Below are 12016 nucleotides of genomic sequence, written 5' to 3' on the forward strand. Positions count from 1 at the left end.
TTCTATTTGTCACTATTTTTCTAACCATGCTGAACGCCCTCACTAATGATGCATTGCCGGGTACTCCGGCTTCCTCCCACCTCCAAAAACATGCACCTGGGGATAGGTTGATTGGCAACACCAAATTGGCCCTAGTGTGTGAATGTGAGTGTGAATGTTGTCTGTCTATCTGTGTTGGCCCTGCGATGAGGTGGCGACTTGTCCAGGGTGTACACCGCCTTCCGCCCGATTGTAGCTGAGTTAGGCTCCAGTGCCCCCCGCGACCCCGAAGGGAATAAGCGGTAGAAAATGGATGGATGGATGGATGTGTGGCACGCAAAAAGTGCTTTCATCAAATGCACTAGATGGCAGTATTGTCTTGTTTAAGAGTGTCACAGCATTGCTGTTTGGCAGACGAACTGCTTTACGGTAGACGAAATGCTGTTGTTGTGTGTTGTTGCCGCACTGGGAGGACGTTAATGAAACTGCCTAACAATAAACCCACATAAGAAACCAAGAACTCGCCCTCGATCATTCTACAGTTATAACGTGATTGGGCAGGTACGCTGTTTATATTGTGTGCCTGAATTTCGGAAGATTTTCGGGAAAAAATTTGTCCCGGGAGGTTTTCGGGAGAGGCGCTGAATTTCGGTAGTCTCCCGGAAAATCCGTGAGGGTTGGCAAGTATGCCGAAGGAGGATATGCTATCCGCTAAGCTATAGCTCTTGAATGTAAACAGAGGTGGGTGGATCAATACAAATATCAACAGTAACGATACCAAGTACACTATATGAGTTAGGGGTGTGAGAAAAAATCGATTCGAATTTGAATAGCAATTCTCACATTGTGCGATTCAGAATTGGTTCTCTTTTTTTTTTTAAACGATTTAAAAAAAAGAAGTATTTATTTAAACATTTATTATTATTATTATTATTATTATTTTTTAAATTAATCAATCCAACAAAACAATACACAGCAATACCATAACAATGCAATCCAATTCCAAAACCAAACCCGACCGACCCAGCAACACTCAATTGCAATTGAGAGGACACACAAACACGACACAGAACAAACCAAAAGGAGTGAAACAAAAATGAATATCATCAACAACAGTATCAATATTAGTTACAATTTCAACATAGCAGTGATTAAAAATCCCTCATTGACATTATCATTGGCCCTGCGATGAGGTGGCGACTTGTCCAGGGTGTTCCCCGCCTTCCGCCCGATTGTAGCTGAGATAGGCTCCAGCGCTCCCCGCGACCCTGAAGGGAATAAGCGGTAGAAAATGGATGGATGGACATTATCATTAGACATTTATAAAAATAAAAAAAAAGAACAATACTGTCACAGTGGCTTACACTTGCATCGCATCTCATAAGCTTGACAACACACTGTGTCCAATATTTTCACAAAGATAAAATAAGTCATATTTTTGGTTCAATTAATAGTTAAAACATCCATCCATTATTGCAATCAGTTGATAAAACATTGTCCTTTACAATTATAAAAGCTTTTTACAAAAATCTACTACTCTGCTTGTTATGATCTGATGTTGAATCATAGTTTATTTTGGGTTTTGAGTCACTTGTGATATAAGTTATGTTTCAGCACTCCTGTTTTGTGTTGTCATGGTTACTGATTGTTTTCGCCTGCATCTGATTAGTGTTCGGGACTCACACCTGTTCCCGGGCACTAATCAGAGAGCTATTTAGTCCTGCTTTTTCCCGTCACTCAGCCTGGTGCTTTTGTTTGCTTTACGCAACTGTCACGTTTATTCCTTGTGTCCGTAAGCTAAGCGTTGCCTTATGCCTTCCCTGTGTGTGCTATTCCGTTAGCTTTCCTTGTGCTAGGCACGCTCTCCTTGTGTTCGCTTGTTTTGTTCGTTTCTATTTTCGTGTATGATTTATACAAATAAATCATTTGTCCTACCTGCACGCTGTCTCTGGAGTTCCTGCTGTCCTCACCAGAAAAACAATCGGCATAATCATGCCTCCTCGCCAGCAACGCAACAGAAAAGCACCAGCACATCGTTTTTCCGGCTACGACGTGTGGGACGAAGGTATGTCAGATGTCCGCTATTCCCCAGAGGAACTCGAGGACATGTGGATACTGGAAGCCTTGGAGGCACTGACGCTCCGCGGTTCCCCCGAGGGGATCGAGGAAACTGCAGCGCCGCCATTCCGGAAGCGTCGGCGCGGACGCAGGCCATCCAGAAGGGCTGCGGCTCGCTGCCAGGATGCGCGCATCCCGCAAGCCTCCCCTCCAGAACACAGCACGCCACAACCCGTGTCGACTTCGCCGATGTATGGCAACCCGATCCATCACTTCGCCAAACAGTTCACAGACTGGGCTAAAAGCCAGATGGAGAACCGCGTCGAGGACACCACTGCGCCGTCCCCCTCGGATGTCGTCACGCCACCGGCATTTGGTAATGACGTCAGAGGGCATGAATTGTGTTTTTCTCCTGAGTCGTTCTGTTTGCCTCCCGCTGGGGACACTCAGTCTGCTACAGCAGACTACCGGGACAATTTTTTTCAGTCACCTCCGCCCCCAGTGACTCTGACTCCGCCCCTATGGACCATAGCCCCGCCCACGTCACAGACTTTGTCTTCCCTGTCTCCTCATCACTCTCCTGTTAGAAGGAGAGATGAACGGTTTGGACAATTTAGAGAGGAGGAGGAGTCTACCCACCTCCCACCCTTTGAGACTGTTCCGTACAATTTGTGTTGCGTCTGGCATCCGCTTCCTGGGGAGGGAGGGGGTAGTGCCAGGAGCTGTGCCGATGAGATGGCACAGTTGCACCCAGCCAGGAGGCTACCTCCTGCCCGACCACCACCACCAGTCCTTCGGCATGCCAAGCCGCAACCCCCAGCTAGACCACCTCCGCCATGCGCATGGCTAACCTTAGCCCGGGTGAGCTTGCAGACGCCACCATCATCTCCGGTGGGCAAGCAAACGCCATCATCATCTCCGGTGGGCTTGCAAACGCCATCATCATCTCCGGTGGGCTTGCAAACGCCATCATCATCTCCGGTGGGCTTGCAAACGCCATCATCATCTCCGGTGGGCTTGCAAACGCCATCATCATCTCCGGTGGGCTTGCAAACGCCATCATCATCTCCGGTGGGCTTGCAAACGCCATCATCATCTCCGGTGGGCTTGCAAACGCCATCATCATCTCCGGTGGGCTTGCAAACGCCATCATCATCTCCGGTGGGCTTGCAAACGCCACCATCATCTCCGGTGGGTTTGCAAACGCCACCATCTTCAGTACCTGCACCACGCCAAGCTTTGCTGCCTGTACCTGCACCACGCCAAGCTTTGCCGCCTGTACCTGCACCACGCCAAGCTTCGCCGCCTGTACCTGCACCACGCCAAGCTTCGCCGCCTGTACCTGCACCACGCCAAGCTTCGCCGCCTGTACCTGCACCAGGCCAAGCTTCGCCACCAGTTCCTGCTCCTCGTGTGGCTCCAGTTCCAGTTCCTGCTCCTCGTGTGGCTCCAGTTCCAGTTCTTGCTCCTAGTGTGGCTCCAGTTCCTGCTCCTCGTGTGGCTCCAGTTCCTGCTCCTCGTGTGGCACCAGTTCCAGTTCCTGCTCCTCGTGTGGCTCCAGTTCCAGTTCCTGCTCCTCGTGTGGCTCCAATTCCAGTTCCTGCTCCTCGTGTGGCTCCAGTTCCAGTTCCTGCTCCTCGTGTGGCTCCAGTTCCAGTTCCTGCTCCTCGTGTGGCACCAGTTCCAGTTCCTGCTCCTCGTGTAGCACCAGTTCCAGTTCCTGCTCCTCGTGTGATTCCAGTTCCTGTTCCTCGTGTGGCTCCAGTTCCTGCTCCTCGTGTGGCTCCAGTTCCTGCTCCTCATGTGGCACCAGTTCCAGTTCCTGCTCCGCGACTGGCACCAGTTCCAGTTCCTGCTCCGCGACTGGCACCCATGCCAGTTCCTGCTCCTCGACTGGTTCCCACGTCAGTTCCGGCTCCACGGCTGGCAGTACCGCGGGAGCCTCCTTCGCCTGCCGCTCAAGCTCCAGAGGTTACTCCGTCTTCCTGGTCTCCGGCGGGCCGTCCCACGACACCGCCTTCATCTCCTGCGTCGTCGCCACCGGCTGGCCGGCCGCACTGGCAGCCATCAGGTGCCCGCACAAGGCGCCCTCTGTGGCCAGTACAAGGACGCTTTTTGCATCAAGAGCAGCGAAGCCAGGGACTTGGGTGTAGAACTTCCTTGCTGCTGAGGTTCTGGCGCCACTCACGCCCGCCTTCTCGGCGGCCGCTAATGTGGTCGTTCCGTGGTAGGCCGCTTCGCCTGCTGCAGCGCCGTTCCACTCGCCGCCGCCACCTGACTCGTCCCCGGTGGATTCGGGGACATTTGGCCGGGCGACCCTCCGCCAAGTCTCCCCTCCGCCCACCCGTGAATTTGGACTTGGTCTGGGGTTTATTGTTTTGGGGACATCTGGAATCTGTCCCATAGGAGGGGGGTACTGTTATGATCTGATGTTGAATCATAGTTTATTTTGGGTTTTGAGTCACTTGTGATATAAGTTATGTTTCAGCACTCCTGTTTTGTGTTGTCATGGTTACTGATTGTTTTCGCCTGCATCTGATTAGTGTTCGGGACTCACACCTGTTCCCGGGCACTAATCAGAGAGCTATTTAGTCCTGCTTTTTCCCGTCACTCAGCCTGGTGCTTTTGTTTGCTTTACGCAACTGTCACGTTTATTCCTTGTGTCCGTAAGCTAAGCGTTGCCTTATGCCTTCCCTGTGTGTGCTATTCCGTTAGCTTTCCTTGTGCTAGGCACGCTCTCCTTGTGTTCGCTTGTTTTGTTCGTTTCTATTTTCGTGTATGATTTATACAAATAAATCATTTGTCCTACCTGCACGCTGTCTCTGGAGTTCCTGCTGTCCTCACCAGAAAAACAATCGGCATAATCATGCCTCCTCGCCAGCAACGCAACACTGCTTGCATGTCAGCCGCCTGGGGTAGATCCTGCTGAAATCCTATGTATTGAATGAATAGAGAATAGTTTTGAATCGGGAAAAAAATCGTTTTTGAATCGAGAATCGTGTTGAATTGAAAAAAAAAATCGATTTTGAATCGAATCGTGACCCCAAGAATCAATATTGATTGAGCCCTAATATGAGTATATGGTGGATACTACAGAGGTTAGATCAATATTTTTTATTGTAAAAAATCTTGTTGTTTTTGTTATGGTTTACACACTCAGGAAATAAGTTATTGGACACAGGAGGACTTGAAGGGCAAAAACCAAAGGATTTAAATCACAGCCAATAGTAGGAAATATTTTTGATATTTCGATTTATATTATAACACTATCATTCTTTTGTGTTTGTCTGATTGTAGTTGTATCATTTATTGATCTTGAAAATTTTAAGTATCAGTATACCCAAATTAGTAGTATTTCCTATAACTAATGTGAAGTATCCAAATAACAGAATAATAAGTGCTTATTACATGTTAACAGAAGTGCAGCTAGAACCATGTAACAGCAAAAAGTAACCAGCTATTAACAGTAAATTAAAGAGGCTGTTTGCAACATTTACTTAGATGCTGAGAGGGCGCTAACTTTCCAATGTATGTTACACAATATATTCCGCCCTCTTACGGCTTCTGTGACGTAAGGACGTAATAATAGACCTGCGTAACATGTGCACGCGCATTAGATTTGGCTGTTGTTAGCAAATGATAGTGATTTGAATAGCTAGCGTTAGCTGTCATTGAATGTATATTTTATCATAACAACAACATGACTGCAAATTGTTTGTTCCTTCTCTTGGACTGCTTTTGTTATGTGTGTACGCGCTCCCACAAACATTAACTATTTTATCCACTCAGGTAAAACGTTTTTATTACATAAACTTAGTAATTGTGAAAAATATTGACGATTGTAAAACAAATGTGCGCTGTTAAACCACTAATGGTAACACAAGCTAGCCAATTGTGTGTTTCTTATGTTTCTTTCTTAGAAAAACGTAACTGTAAAAAAGTTGCAAAAAGCACCTTTAACAGGTAGATTGATAGCATTTTAGAAAATAATACAACTGAATTAGGACCCTTTGTAACCTGTTTGAAATATTTATTTGCCAGTTATATACCAAATAGTTTATCATCATACACATCGTAATTGCAGGAGGCTGCAATATATATGGCAATATAGATTTTTGGCCATATTGCCCACCTCTACAGTATATACAGGTAATGTAAATGTCATTTTTTATGGAAAACAAATATCACAGTCACTGCCATGATCTGTTGTTTATGTTCCAGGTTGTTCTACGTTTTGTATTTGTGTGCTTGTTTGTGTCCTGATAAGGGATGTCGAGCAAGAAGCCCTATTTTTTTAGTACCGGTTCCTAATTGGGTCGGGCCATAAAGATTATGGGCAAATGATACAGCGATCTGTTGTTTTTGATCCAACCAACCGTCATAGTTATGACACCGCCGCCGACAGCAGGGGATGAGGTGATGCCTGGTTGCCTCTAGTTGAGCTCTAAAAGTTAAATGTATTATCAACTTACTTATCAAAAAGACATAAAAAAATCGTCTCAATGCAATATTGGTCCAAAGTAGTTGCATCCAAGCAACCTAATGAACTCATGGCCTATAGCTGAAAGACAACAGCATGTTTGACTGCTTATTGTCATGGCCCGGGCGCACTTGTCTGTGCGCTCTGCTGATTGCTCGTCCAAGAGCGCACCTGCGCGCGCCACTCCTGCAGAAGCTGCGCCGGTGAACAGCTGCAATCAATCAGCACTCATCACACCTGTCGTTGATGAGCGTCCTGAGCTTCTTAAGCCAGTGCAGTCCTGCGTTCCGGGCCAGAACGTAGCGACCTGTTCAGTACAGGAAGCCGACACGTCAGCTCTATGCGCGCTCTTTTGCTCTCTGTGTTTTCTCCCCCGTCGTGTTTATTATCTCGTGTCCTCCTTGTCGTTCCAACAGCAGACATCCGTTCCCGCGTCACGAGCTGTGCGTCTCGTCTCACCGTGTTCCCTCTGCTTCCCTGACTGCCTCTTGGATCTCGACCTCCCGCCTGGACACGGACCTTTGACGCCTCTCTATCGCCCCCGACTTCCTGCCTATCTCACGGACCTACGTGCCTGCCCTGCCCCTATTGGACTTTGCCTCTCGCTCAACACTCCAGTAACACTCAGCAATTAATTCCCACACATAGTCACACACCATACACTTTTGGATTAGTTCACACACTTCATTTCTGATTATTATATATTGTGGGTGTATAATAGTGATGGGTTGATGAGGCGTCATGAAGCGTTTCGACACATAGCAAAACTGTATTGATACTGTGTCGATACTGTGTCACTAAATACTGACATCTGCTGGACATTAAAAATCCCTACAGGCAACCTATGGACCGACTCAACTGACACTGATTTTATGACCTAGTATATACAATAACATAATCCAAGACATTGTATTTCATTTAGGATTATTTAATATCTTCATTTAAATAAAAATATATTTTTATCTTTTTTAGATACAGTCAAGAAATAATGTGAACATGTATCATAACATGGAAATCTAAGAGAACGTGTTGTGAATGAGGATGCTTGTGGACTGGGAATTTTTATTTTTATTTTTTTTACACATTTTTATTTAAAAAAAAGCAGTTTTTCCAACGTATAAAATTTTAGACGATTTCTCTTCTTAGTTATTATTTCTCCGGCTGTAGAAAAGACCCACTCACAGGGCACACAGGAGGCGTCAGTGCGACACAGTTCGCGTATCGGTCACGTGACCGAAACAGCTCATGACGTGACTTTCTAAAAGCGGTACGCGCACCGACACAGGGTTTTGCTCTATGAGCTCGACGCATGCGCTGATTCATCGGTGTTGCCGGACCCATCACTAGTATATAATAATTAAACATAGAGTCCCTCCTGTCTGTGCCGTCTCCTCCTCCTGTACACCATAACACTTATAAGTGAAACCTCTTAGTCTAAACTCCTACAATCTTTATGACGACAAGTCATAGTTAGTAGTGTTAAGATTGTAGTTGTGAACCCCGCTAATACAAGTTACTGTTATTGTTCTGCTCCCGCTAACGTCACAGCTTTCTCGCTTATTTAGCACACGGACAACAGGTCGTCAATAAATACTTTTTCTTAAGGGTTTTTTCGTAAAACACTGTAAACTGGATGTAGAGGTTGCCCTCTAGTGGGTTCTTCAGACCACCACACACTGCCAGGAATTCAGGGGATAACACTGTTTTATTTCGTTCTCACAAGGTGCGAGCCTTTTGCTTTCCAGCAACAAGTCTTTTCTGCGTCTGCTCAGCGGCACCTCCAACTCCAACTACCTCTCTCCTCCCGGCTGCTGCTTATACAGAGCAACAGGTGATTAGATAACAAGGACCACCTGGGCCATCTACGCACCTGTCGCTGACTTCGAGGCCGGTCCTGGCACACCCCGTTCCGCTGCAGGCCCGCAGGCCACGCCCCCCTCCACACTGGATAACATAATATAAGATTCCTCATTTATTATCTCTGTTTTTTAACCATTTTTACTTCTGAAAAGCACACGTACATATTAGAAGTTTAGCTTCCGTTGAAGCATTAACAGTTCCTTCTAAAGCACTTTATCCGCATCACTGTACGCATGTGTGCTGCTAGTTAGTTAGACATTACCTTGCATTGCAAAACTAGTTGATTTTTTGCAGCTTAAAAAGCAAGTGTTGACAAATGACTTTCCTGCTGTGATGACGTGACATGATGTTGTGTTACCTTCTCTTGCATTAATAAAAAAATATTCGTTCAACTTCTTTACAGTATTTACAGTGAATTACATATACTACCGCTAAGAGAACCGATGAATATCAGTAAGGAATATTGCTATTGCTATCGGTATTGATAGAATCCTAACGATATACATCCCCAGCCATGATTAGCGCTTGTGTCTGGGCTTGACACTTGTGTTATTATGGTGCGTTCCATATACCTTGGAAGTTGGAAGTCGGAGCTGGGAATGACGTCACAGCCGACTTGTGAGTGTTCCAGTTACGAGGTCGGAAATCAAGATGGCCACATCGACAAAATCTATTTTTGTGCTTTCCATGTCTTAGGGGAAAATATGCACTCTTTCTGCAGCCTTCAAACACGGTGGATGAAGAGGAAACACATACGCTATTGCTAGCAGTGGAGAACGTATAAAACACATTAAATAAATTTAGTTTACACTACAGTAATGTTACCATGTATAAATGTTCAACTATACATCATATATGGCTGTTTTAGTATGACAAAAACAAATCAGAAGTGCTAAAAACACATATTATAGATATCATTGTTTACATCCAGAGCAGCCATCTTTGAAAGCAACTTAGGGGTGGGGAGAACGCTCCGGAAATGTGACTTTCCCAGTATAAATGGTGACTTTCAGGGGCGTTCCAGATTAAATTATGATTATGAATGCGGAAACTGTGACTTCCCAGTATAAATGGAACGCACCATTAAAGTAGCTCTTTTCTTCGTCCCATGTCTAGTCCAGGTTAGTTTAGTTTGTTGTTTAGTCTTTGTTTGGTCTTTGTGTTGAGTCCTGCGCCACGCAAGTCGTAGTTAAAAGTTAAAGTACCAATGATTGTCACACACACACTAGGTGTGGTGAAATTATCCTCTGCTTTTGACCCATCACCCATGATCACCCCCTGGGAGGTGTGGAGAGCAGGGAGCAGCAGCGGTGTCTGCGCCCGGGAATCATTTTGGTGATTTAACCCCCAATTTCAACCCTTGATGCTGAGTGTCAAGCAGCGAGGTAATGGGTCCCATTTCTGATTCTGATTCTGATTCTGATTCTATAGTCTTTGGTATGACTCGGCTGGGGTTTGAACTCACGACCTACCGATCTCAGGGCGGACACTCTAACCACGGATTAAACCTTTTTGAGGAGCACTCCACTGTTGCCTTCTCTTTGCTTCCCTGCAATTGCCGCCACATCCTGACCGTGACATTCACTACCTCATGACAGACATGGGCACTTAAATGGGAATGGGAGTTTGTGCTGCAGGCACAACTTTTGATGACCTACTACTTCTACTAGTGGTGTTTTTCTTTTCTTTTGAAATGCTACCGAAACATTTTGCACCATTGGTGAGGAAACCCCCAAAATGTGGCATGCTTTTAATGAGTGGACTTTGTTGGAATAACCCTCAACCAGTTCAGTCAATGCATTAGTGCACAATCAGATCTTGATGCAACATTATTTTCCCAGCATTTGTTTATTTTTAACACAGAGGATTAATTAAATTGTGACAAGAATATTTATAACTAAAACTAATTTATTAATGCTTGAGTTGTATTGGAGCAATTACTCTTTTACACGTGACCGGGACTCTAGAATTTGGGGGAAATCAGATTGAAAATGCATTGCTAATGCACTGTTCTAAAAATAGTCCATCATGGAGGTAATATGGTTGTTGAAACAACCAAAAAACACAGAGTAAGATTCTTGCACAGGGAAGCAACTTAAAAATCGAACTACACATGGAAGCAAAAAATAGATTATTTAACTATTAAAGCAATTACAGGTGGAGAAATATGGATGAGGATCATTCACAATATCTTATATATGCTCTAAGATAGTGGTGTCAAAGTCAAGGCCCGCGGGCCAGATCCGGCCTGCAAATGAGTTATCTATGGCCCCCAGGATGATATTTGATTAGTATTAGAACCGGCCCGCAGGCCACAGCCGCCTGCTGCTGTTTTGCATGCGCCAATACTCCATCAGTGTTGGCGCTAGGAATTTTCAAATTGGGGTCCCAGGGACCCCATCAAGTCATAAAAATGTGGTCCCGAAGTGAATCTTTGGGGTCACACTTTTTTCTAATCGTTTTTGAAAACAAATGATAAATGTATGCATTACACTATTATATTTCACATTCTATATTGTGTTTTTGAAAAAGGTTGTCATAAACGTTACTTAATTCATAAAAAAATAAATAATACAAAATAAAAAACATTTTTATGCATATGTAAATTTATTCACTTATAAACATTCATTCACTTTCTTCTTTCCTTCATGGATCTAAACTTTACCACTTCCGGTATTTTTTTCTATATTTTTATTGTAACATTTTCAGAATGTGTTTGTTCTATTTATGGCCAAAGTAAGACAAAGAAAAAAATCTGAAGCTGTCTTTATTTTTTAGTTTTAATGCCATGATTTTAATAGTCCGGCCCGCGTGTGGACAGATTTTCCTCCATGCGGCCCCTGAGCTAAAATTAGTTTGACACCCCTGCTCTAAGTTGTACTGTCAGATGATGATTTAAAAAAAAAATCTGATCAATCACACTTTTGAATTTGAAATAATCATGATTAATCACAGTAAAATTCTTATTTACATGATTTAAATGAATCTAAAAATAGACCCCAATATTTTTACGCAAATGCAATTTTATTGCCAGAATGTCATAGAGGAACATTTTTAAGTGTTTTACTTAAACCTGGTAACAGTTTTATCTAAAGTCCTGTCTGGGTTTATTTTGAAGTGAAATTTTCCAGCGAGCGAACCAGTCAGAGTCTCCTCACTCGTCTTTGCACTGCTTTGCATTGAACTGATCACTGACAACTGATAACAACACTGATTTCAGGTAACCGTCTACATGTAAGGTAAAGGAGCATGCGCGCTCAAAACAAATTGCATGATTAGTCTGCAGATTATTATGCAATATATTTTGGAGATAAATCACTAAATATTTTTGACAGTCCTAGGATTGTGACTAAACATTTTTTTTTTAAGAAACCTGTCAATGTGGATCTTCTACTTTACCTAAACTTGCGGACTTGCTTTACATGATGAAAAGAAGAAAAACTGGAAGAAAAATAATGTCAATTGCAGATTACTGCAGTCACCTTTTTTTCAAAAATAAAAACACCACTGCCCTCATTCTCACCTCTTTAATGTCTTTCGGGGATGGTCTCTTGGTGCACTGATACTGAGCAGTCTGCCAACATCTGAATGTCAAGAGAATCAATTACCTGGGGTTATGGTGAGATTATACTAACAAAG

Source organism: Nerophis lumbriciformis, linkage group LG01 (genome assembly GCF_033978685.3).
Source record: "Nerophis lumbriciformis linkage group LG01, RoL_Nlum_v2.1, whole genome shotgun sequence".
Taxonomy (NCBI): domain Eukaryota; kingdom Metazoa; phylum Chordata; class Actinopteri; order Syngnathiformes; family Syngnathidae; genus Nerophis; species Nerophis lumbriciformis.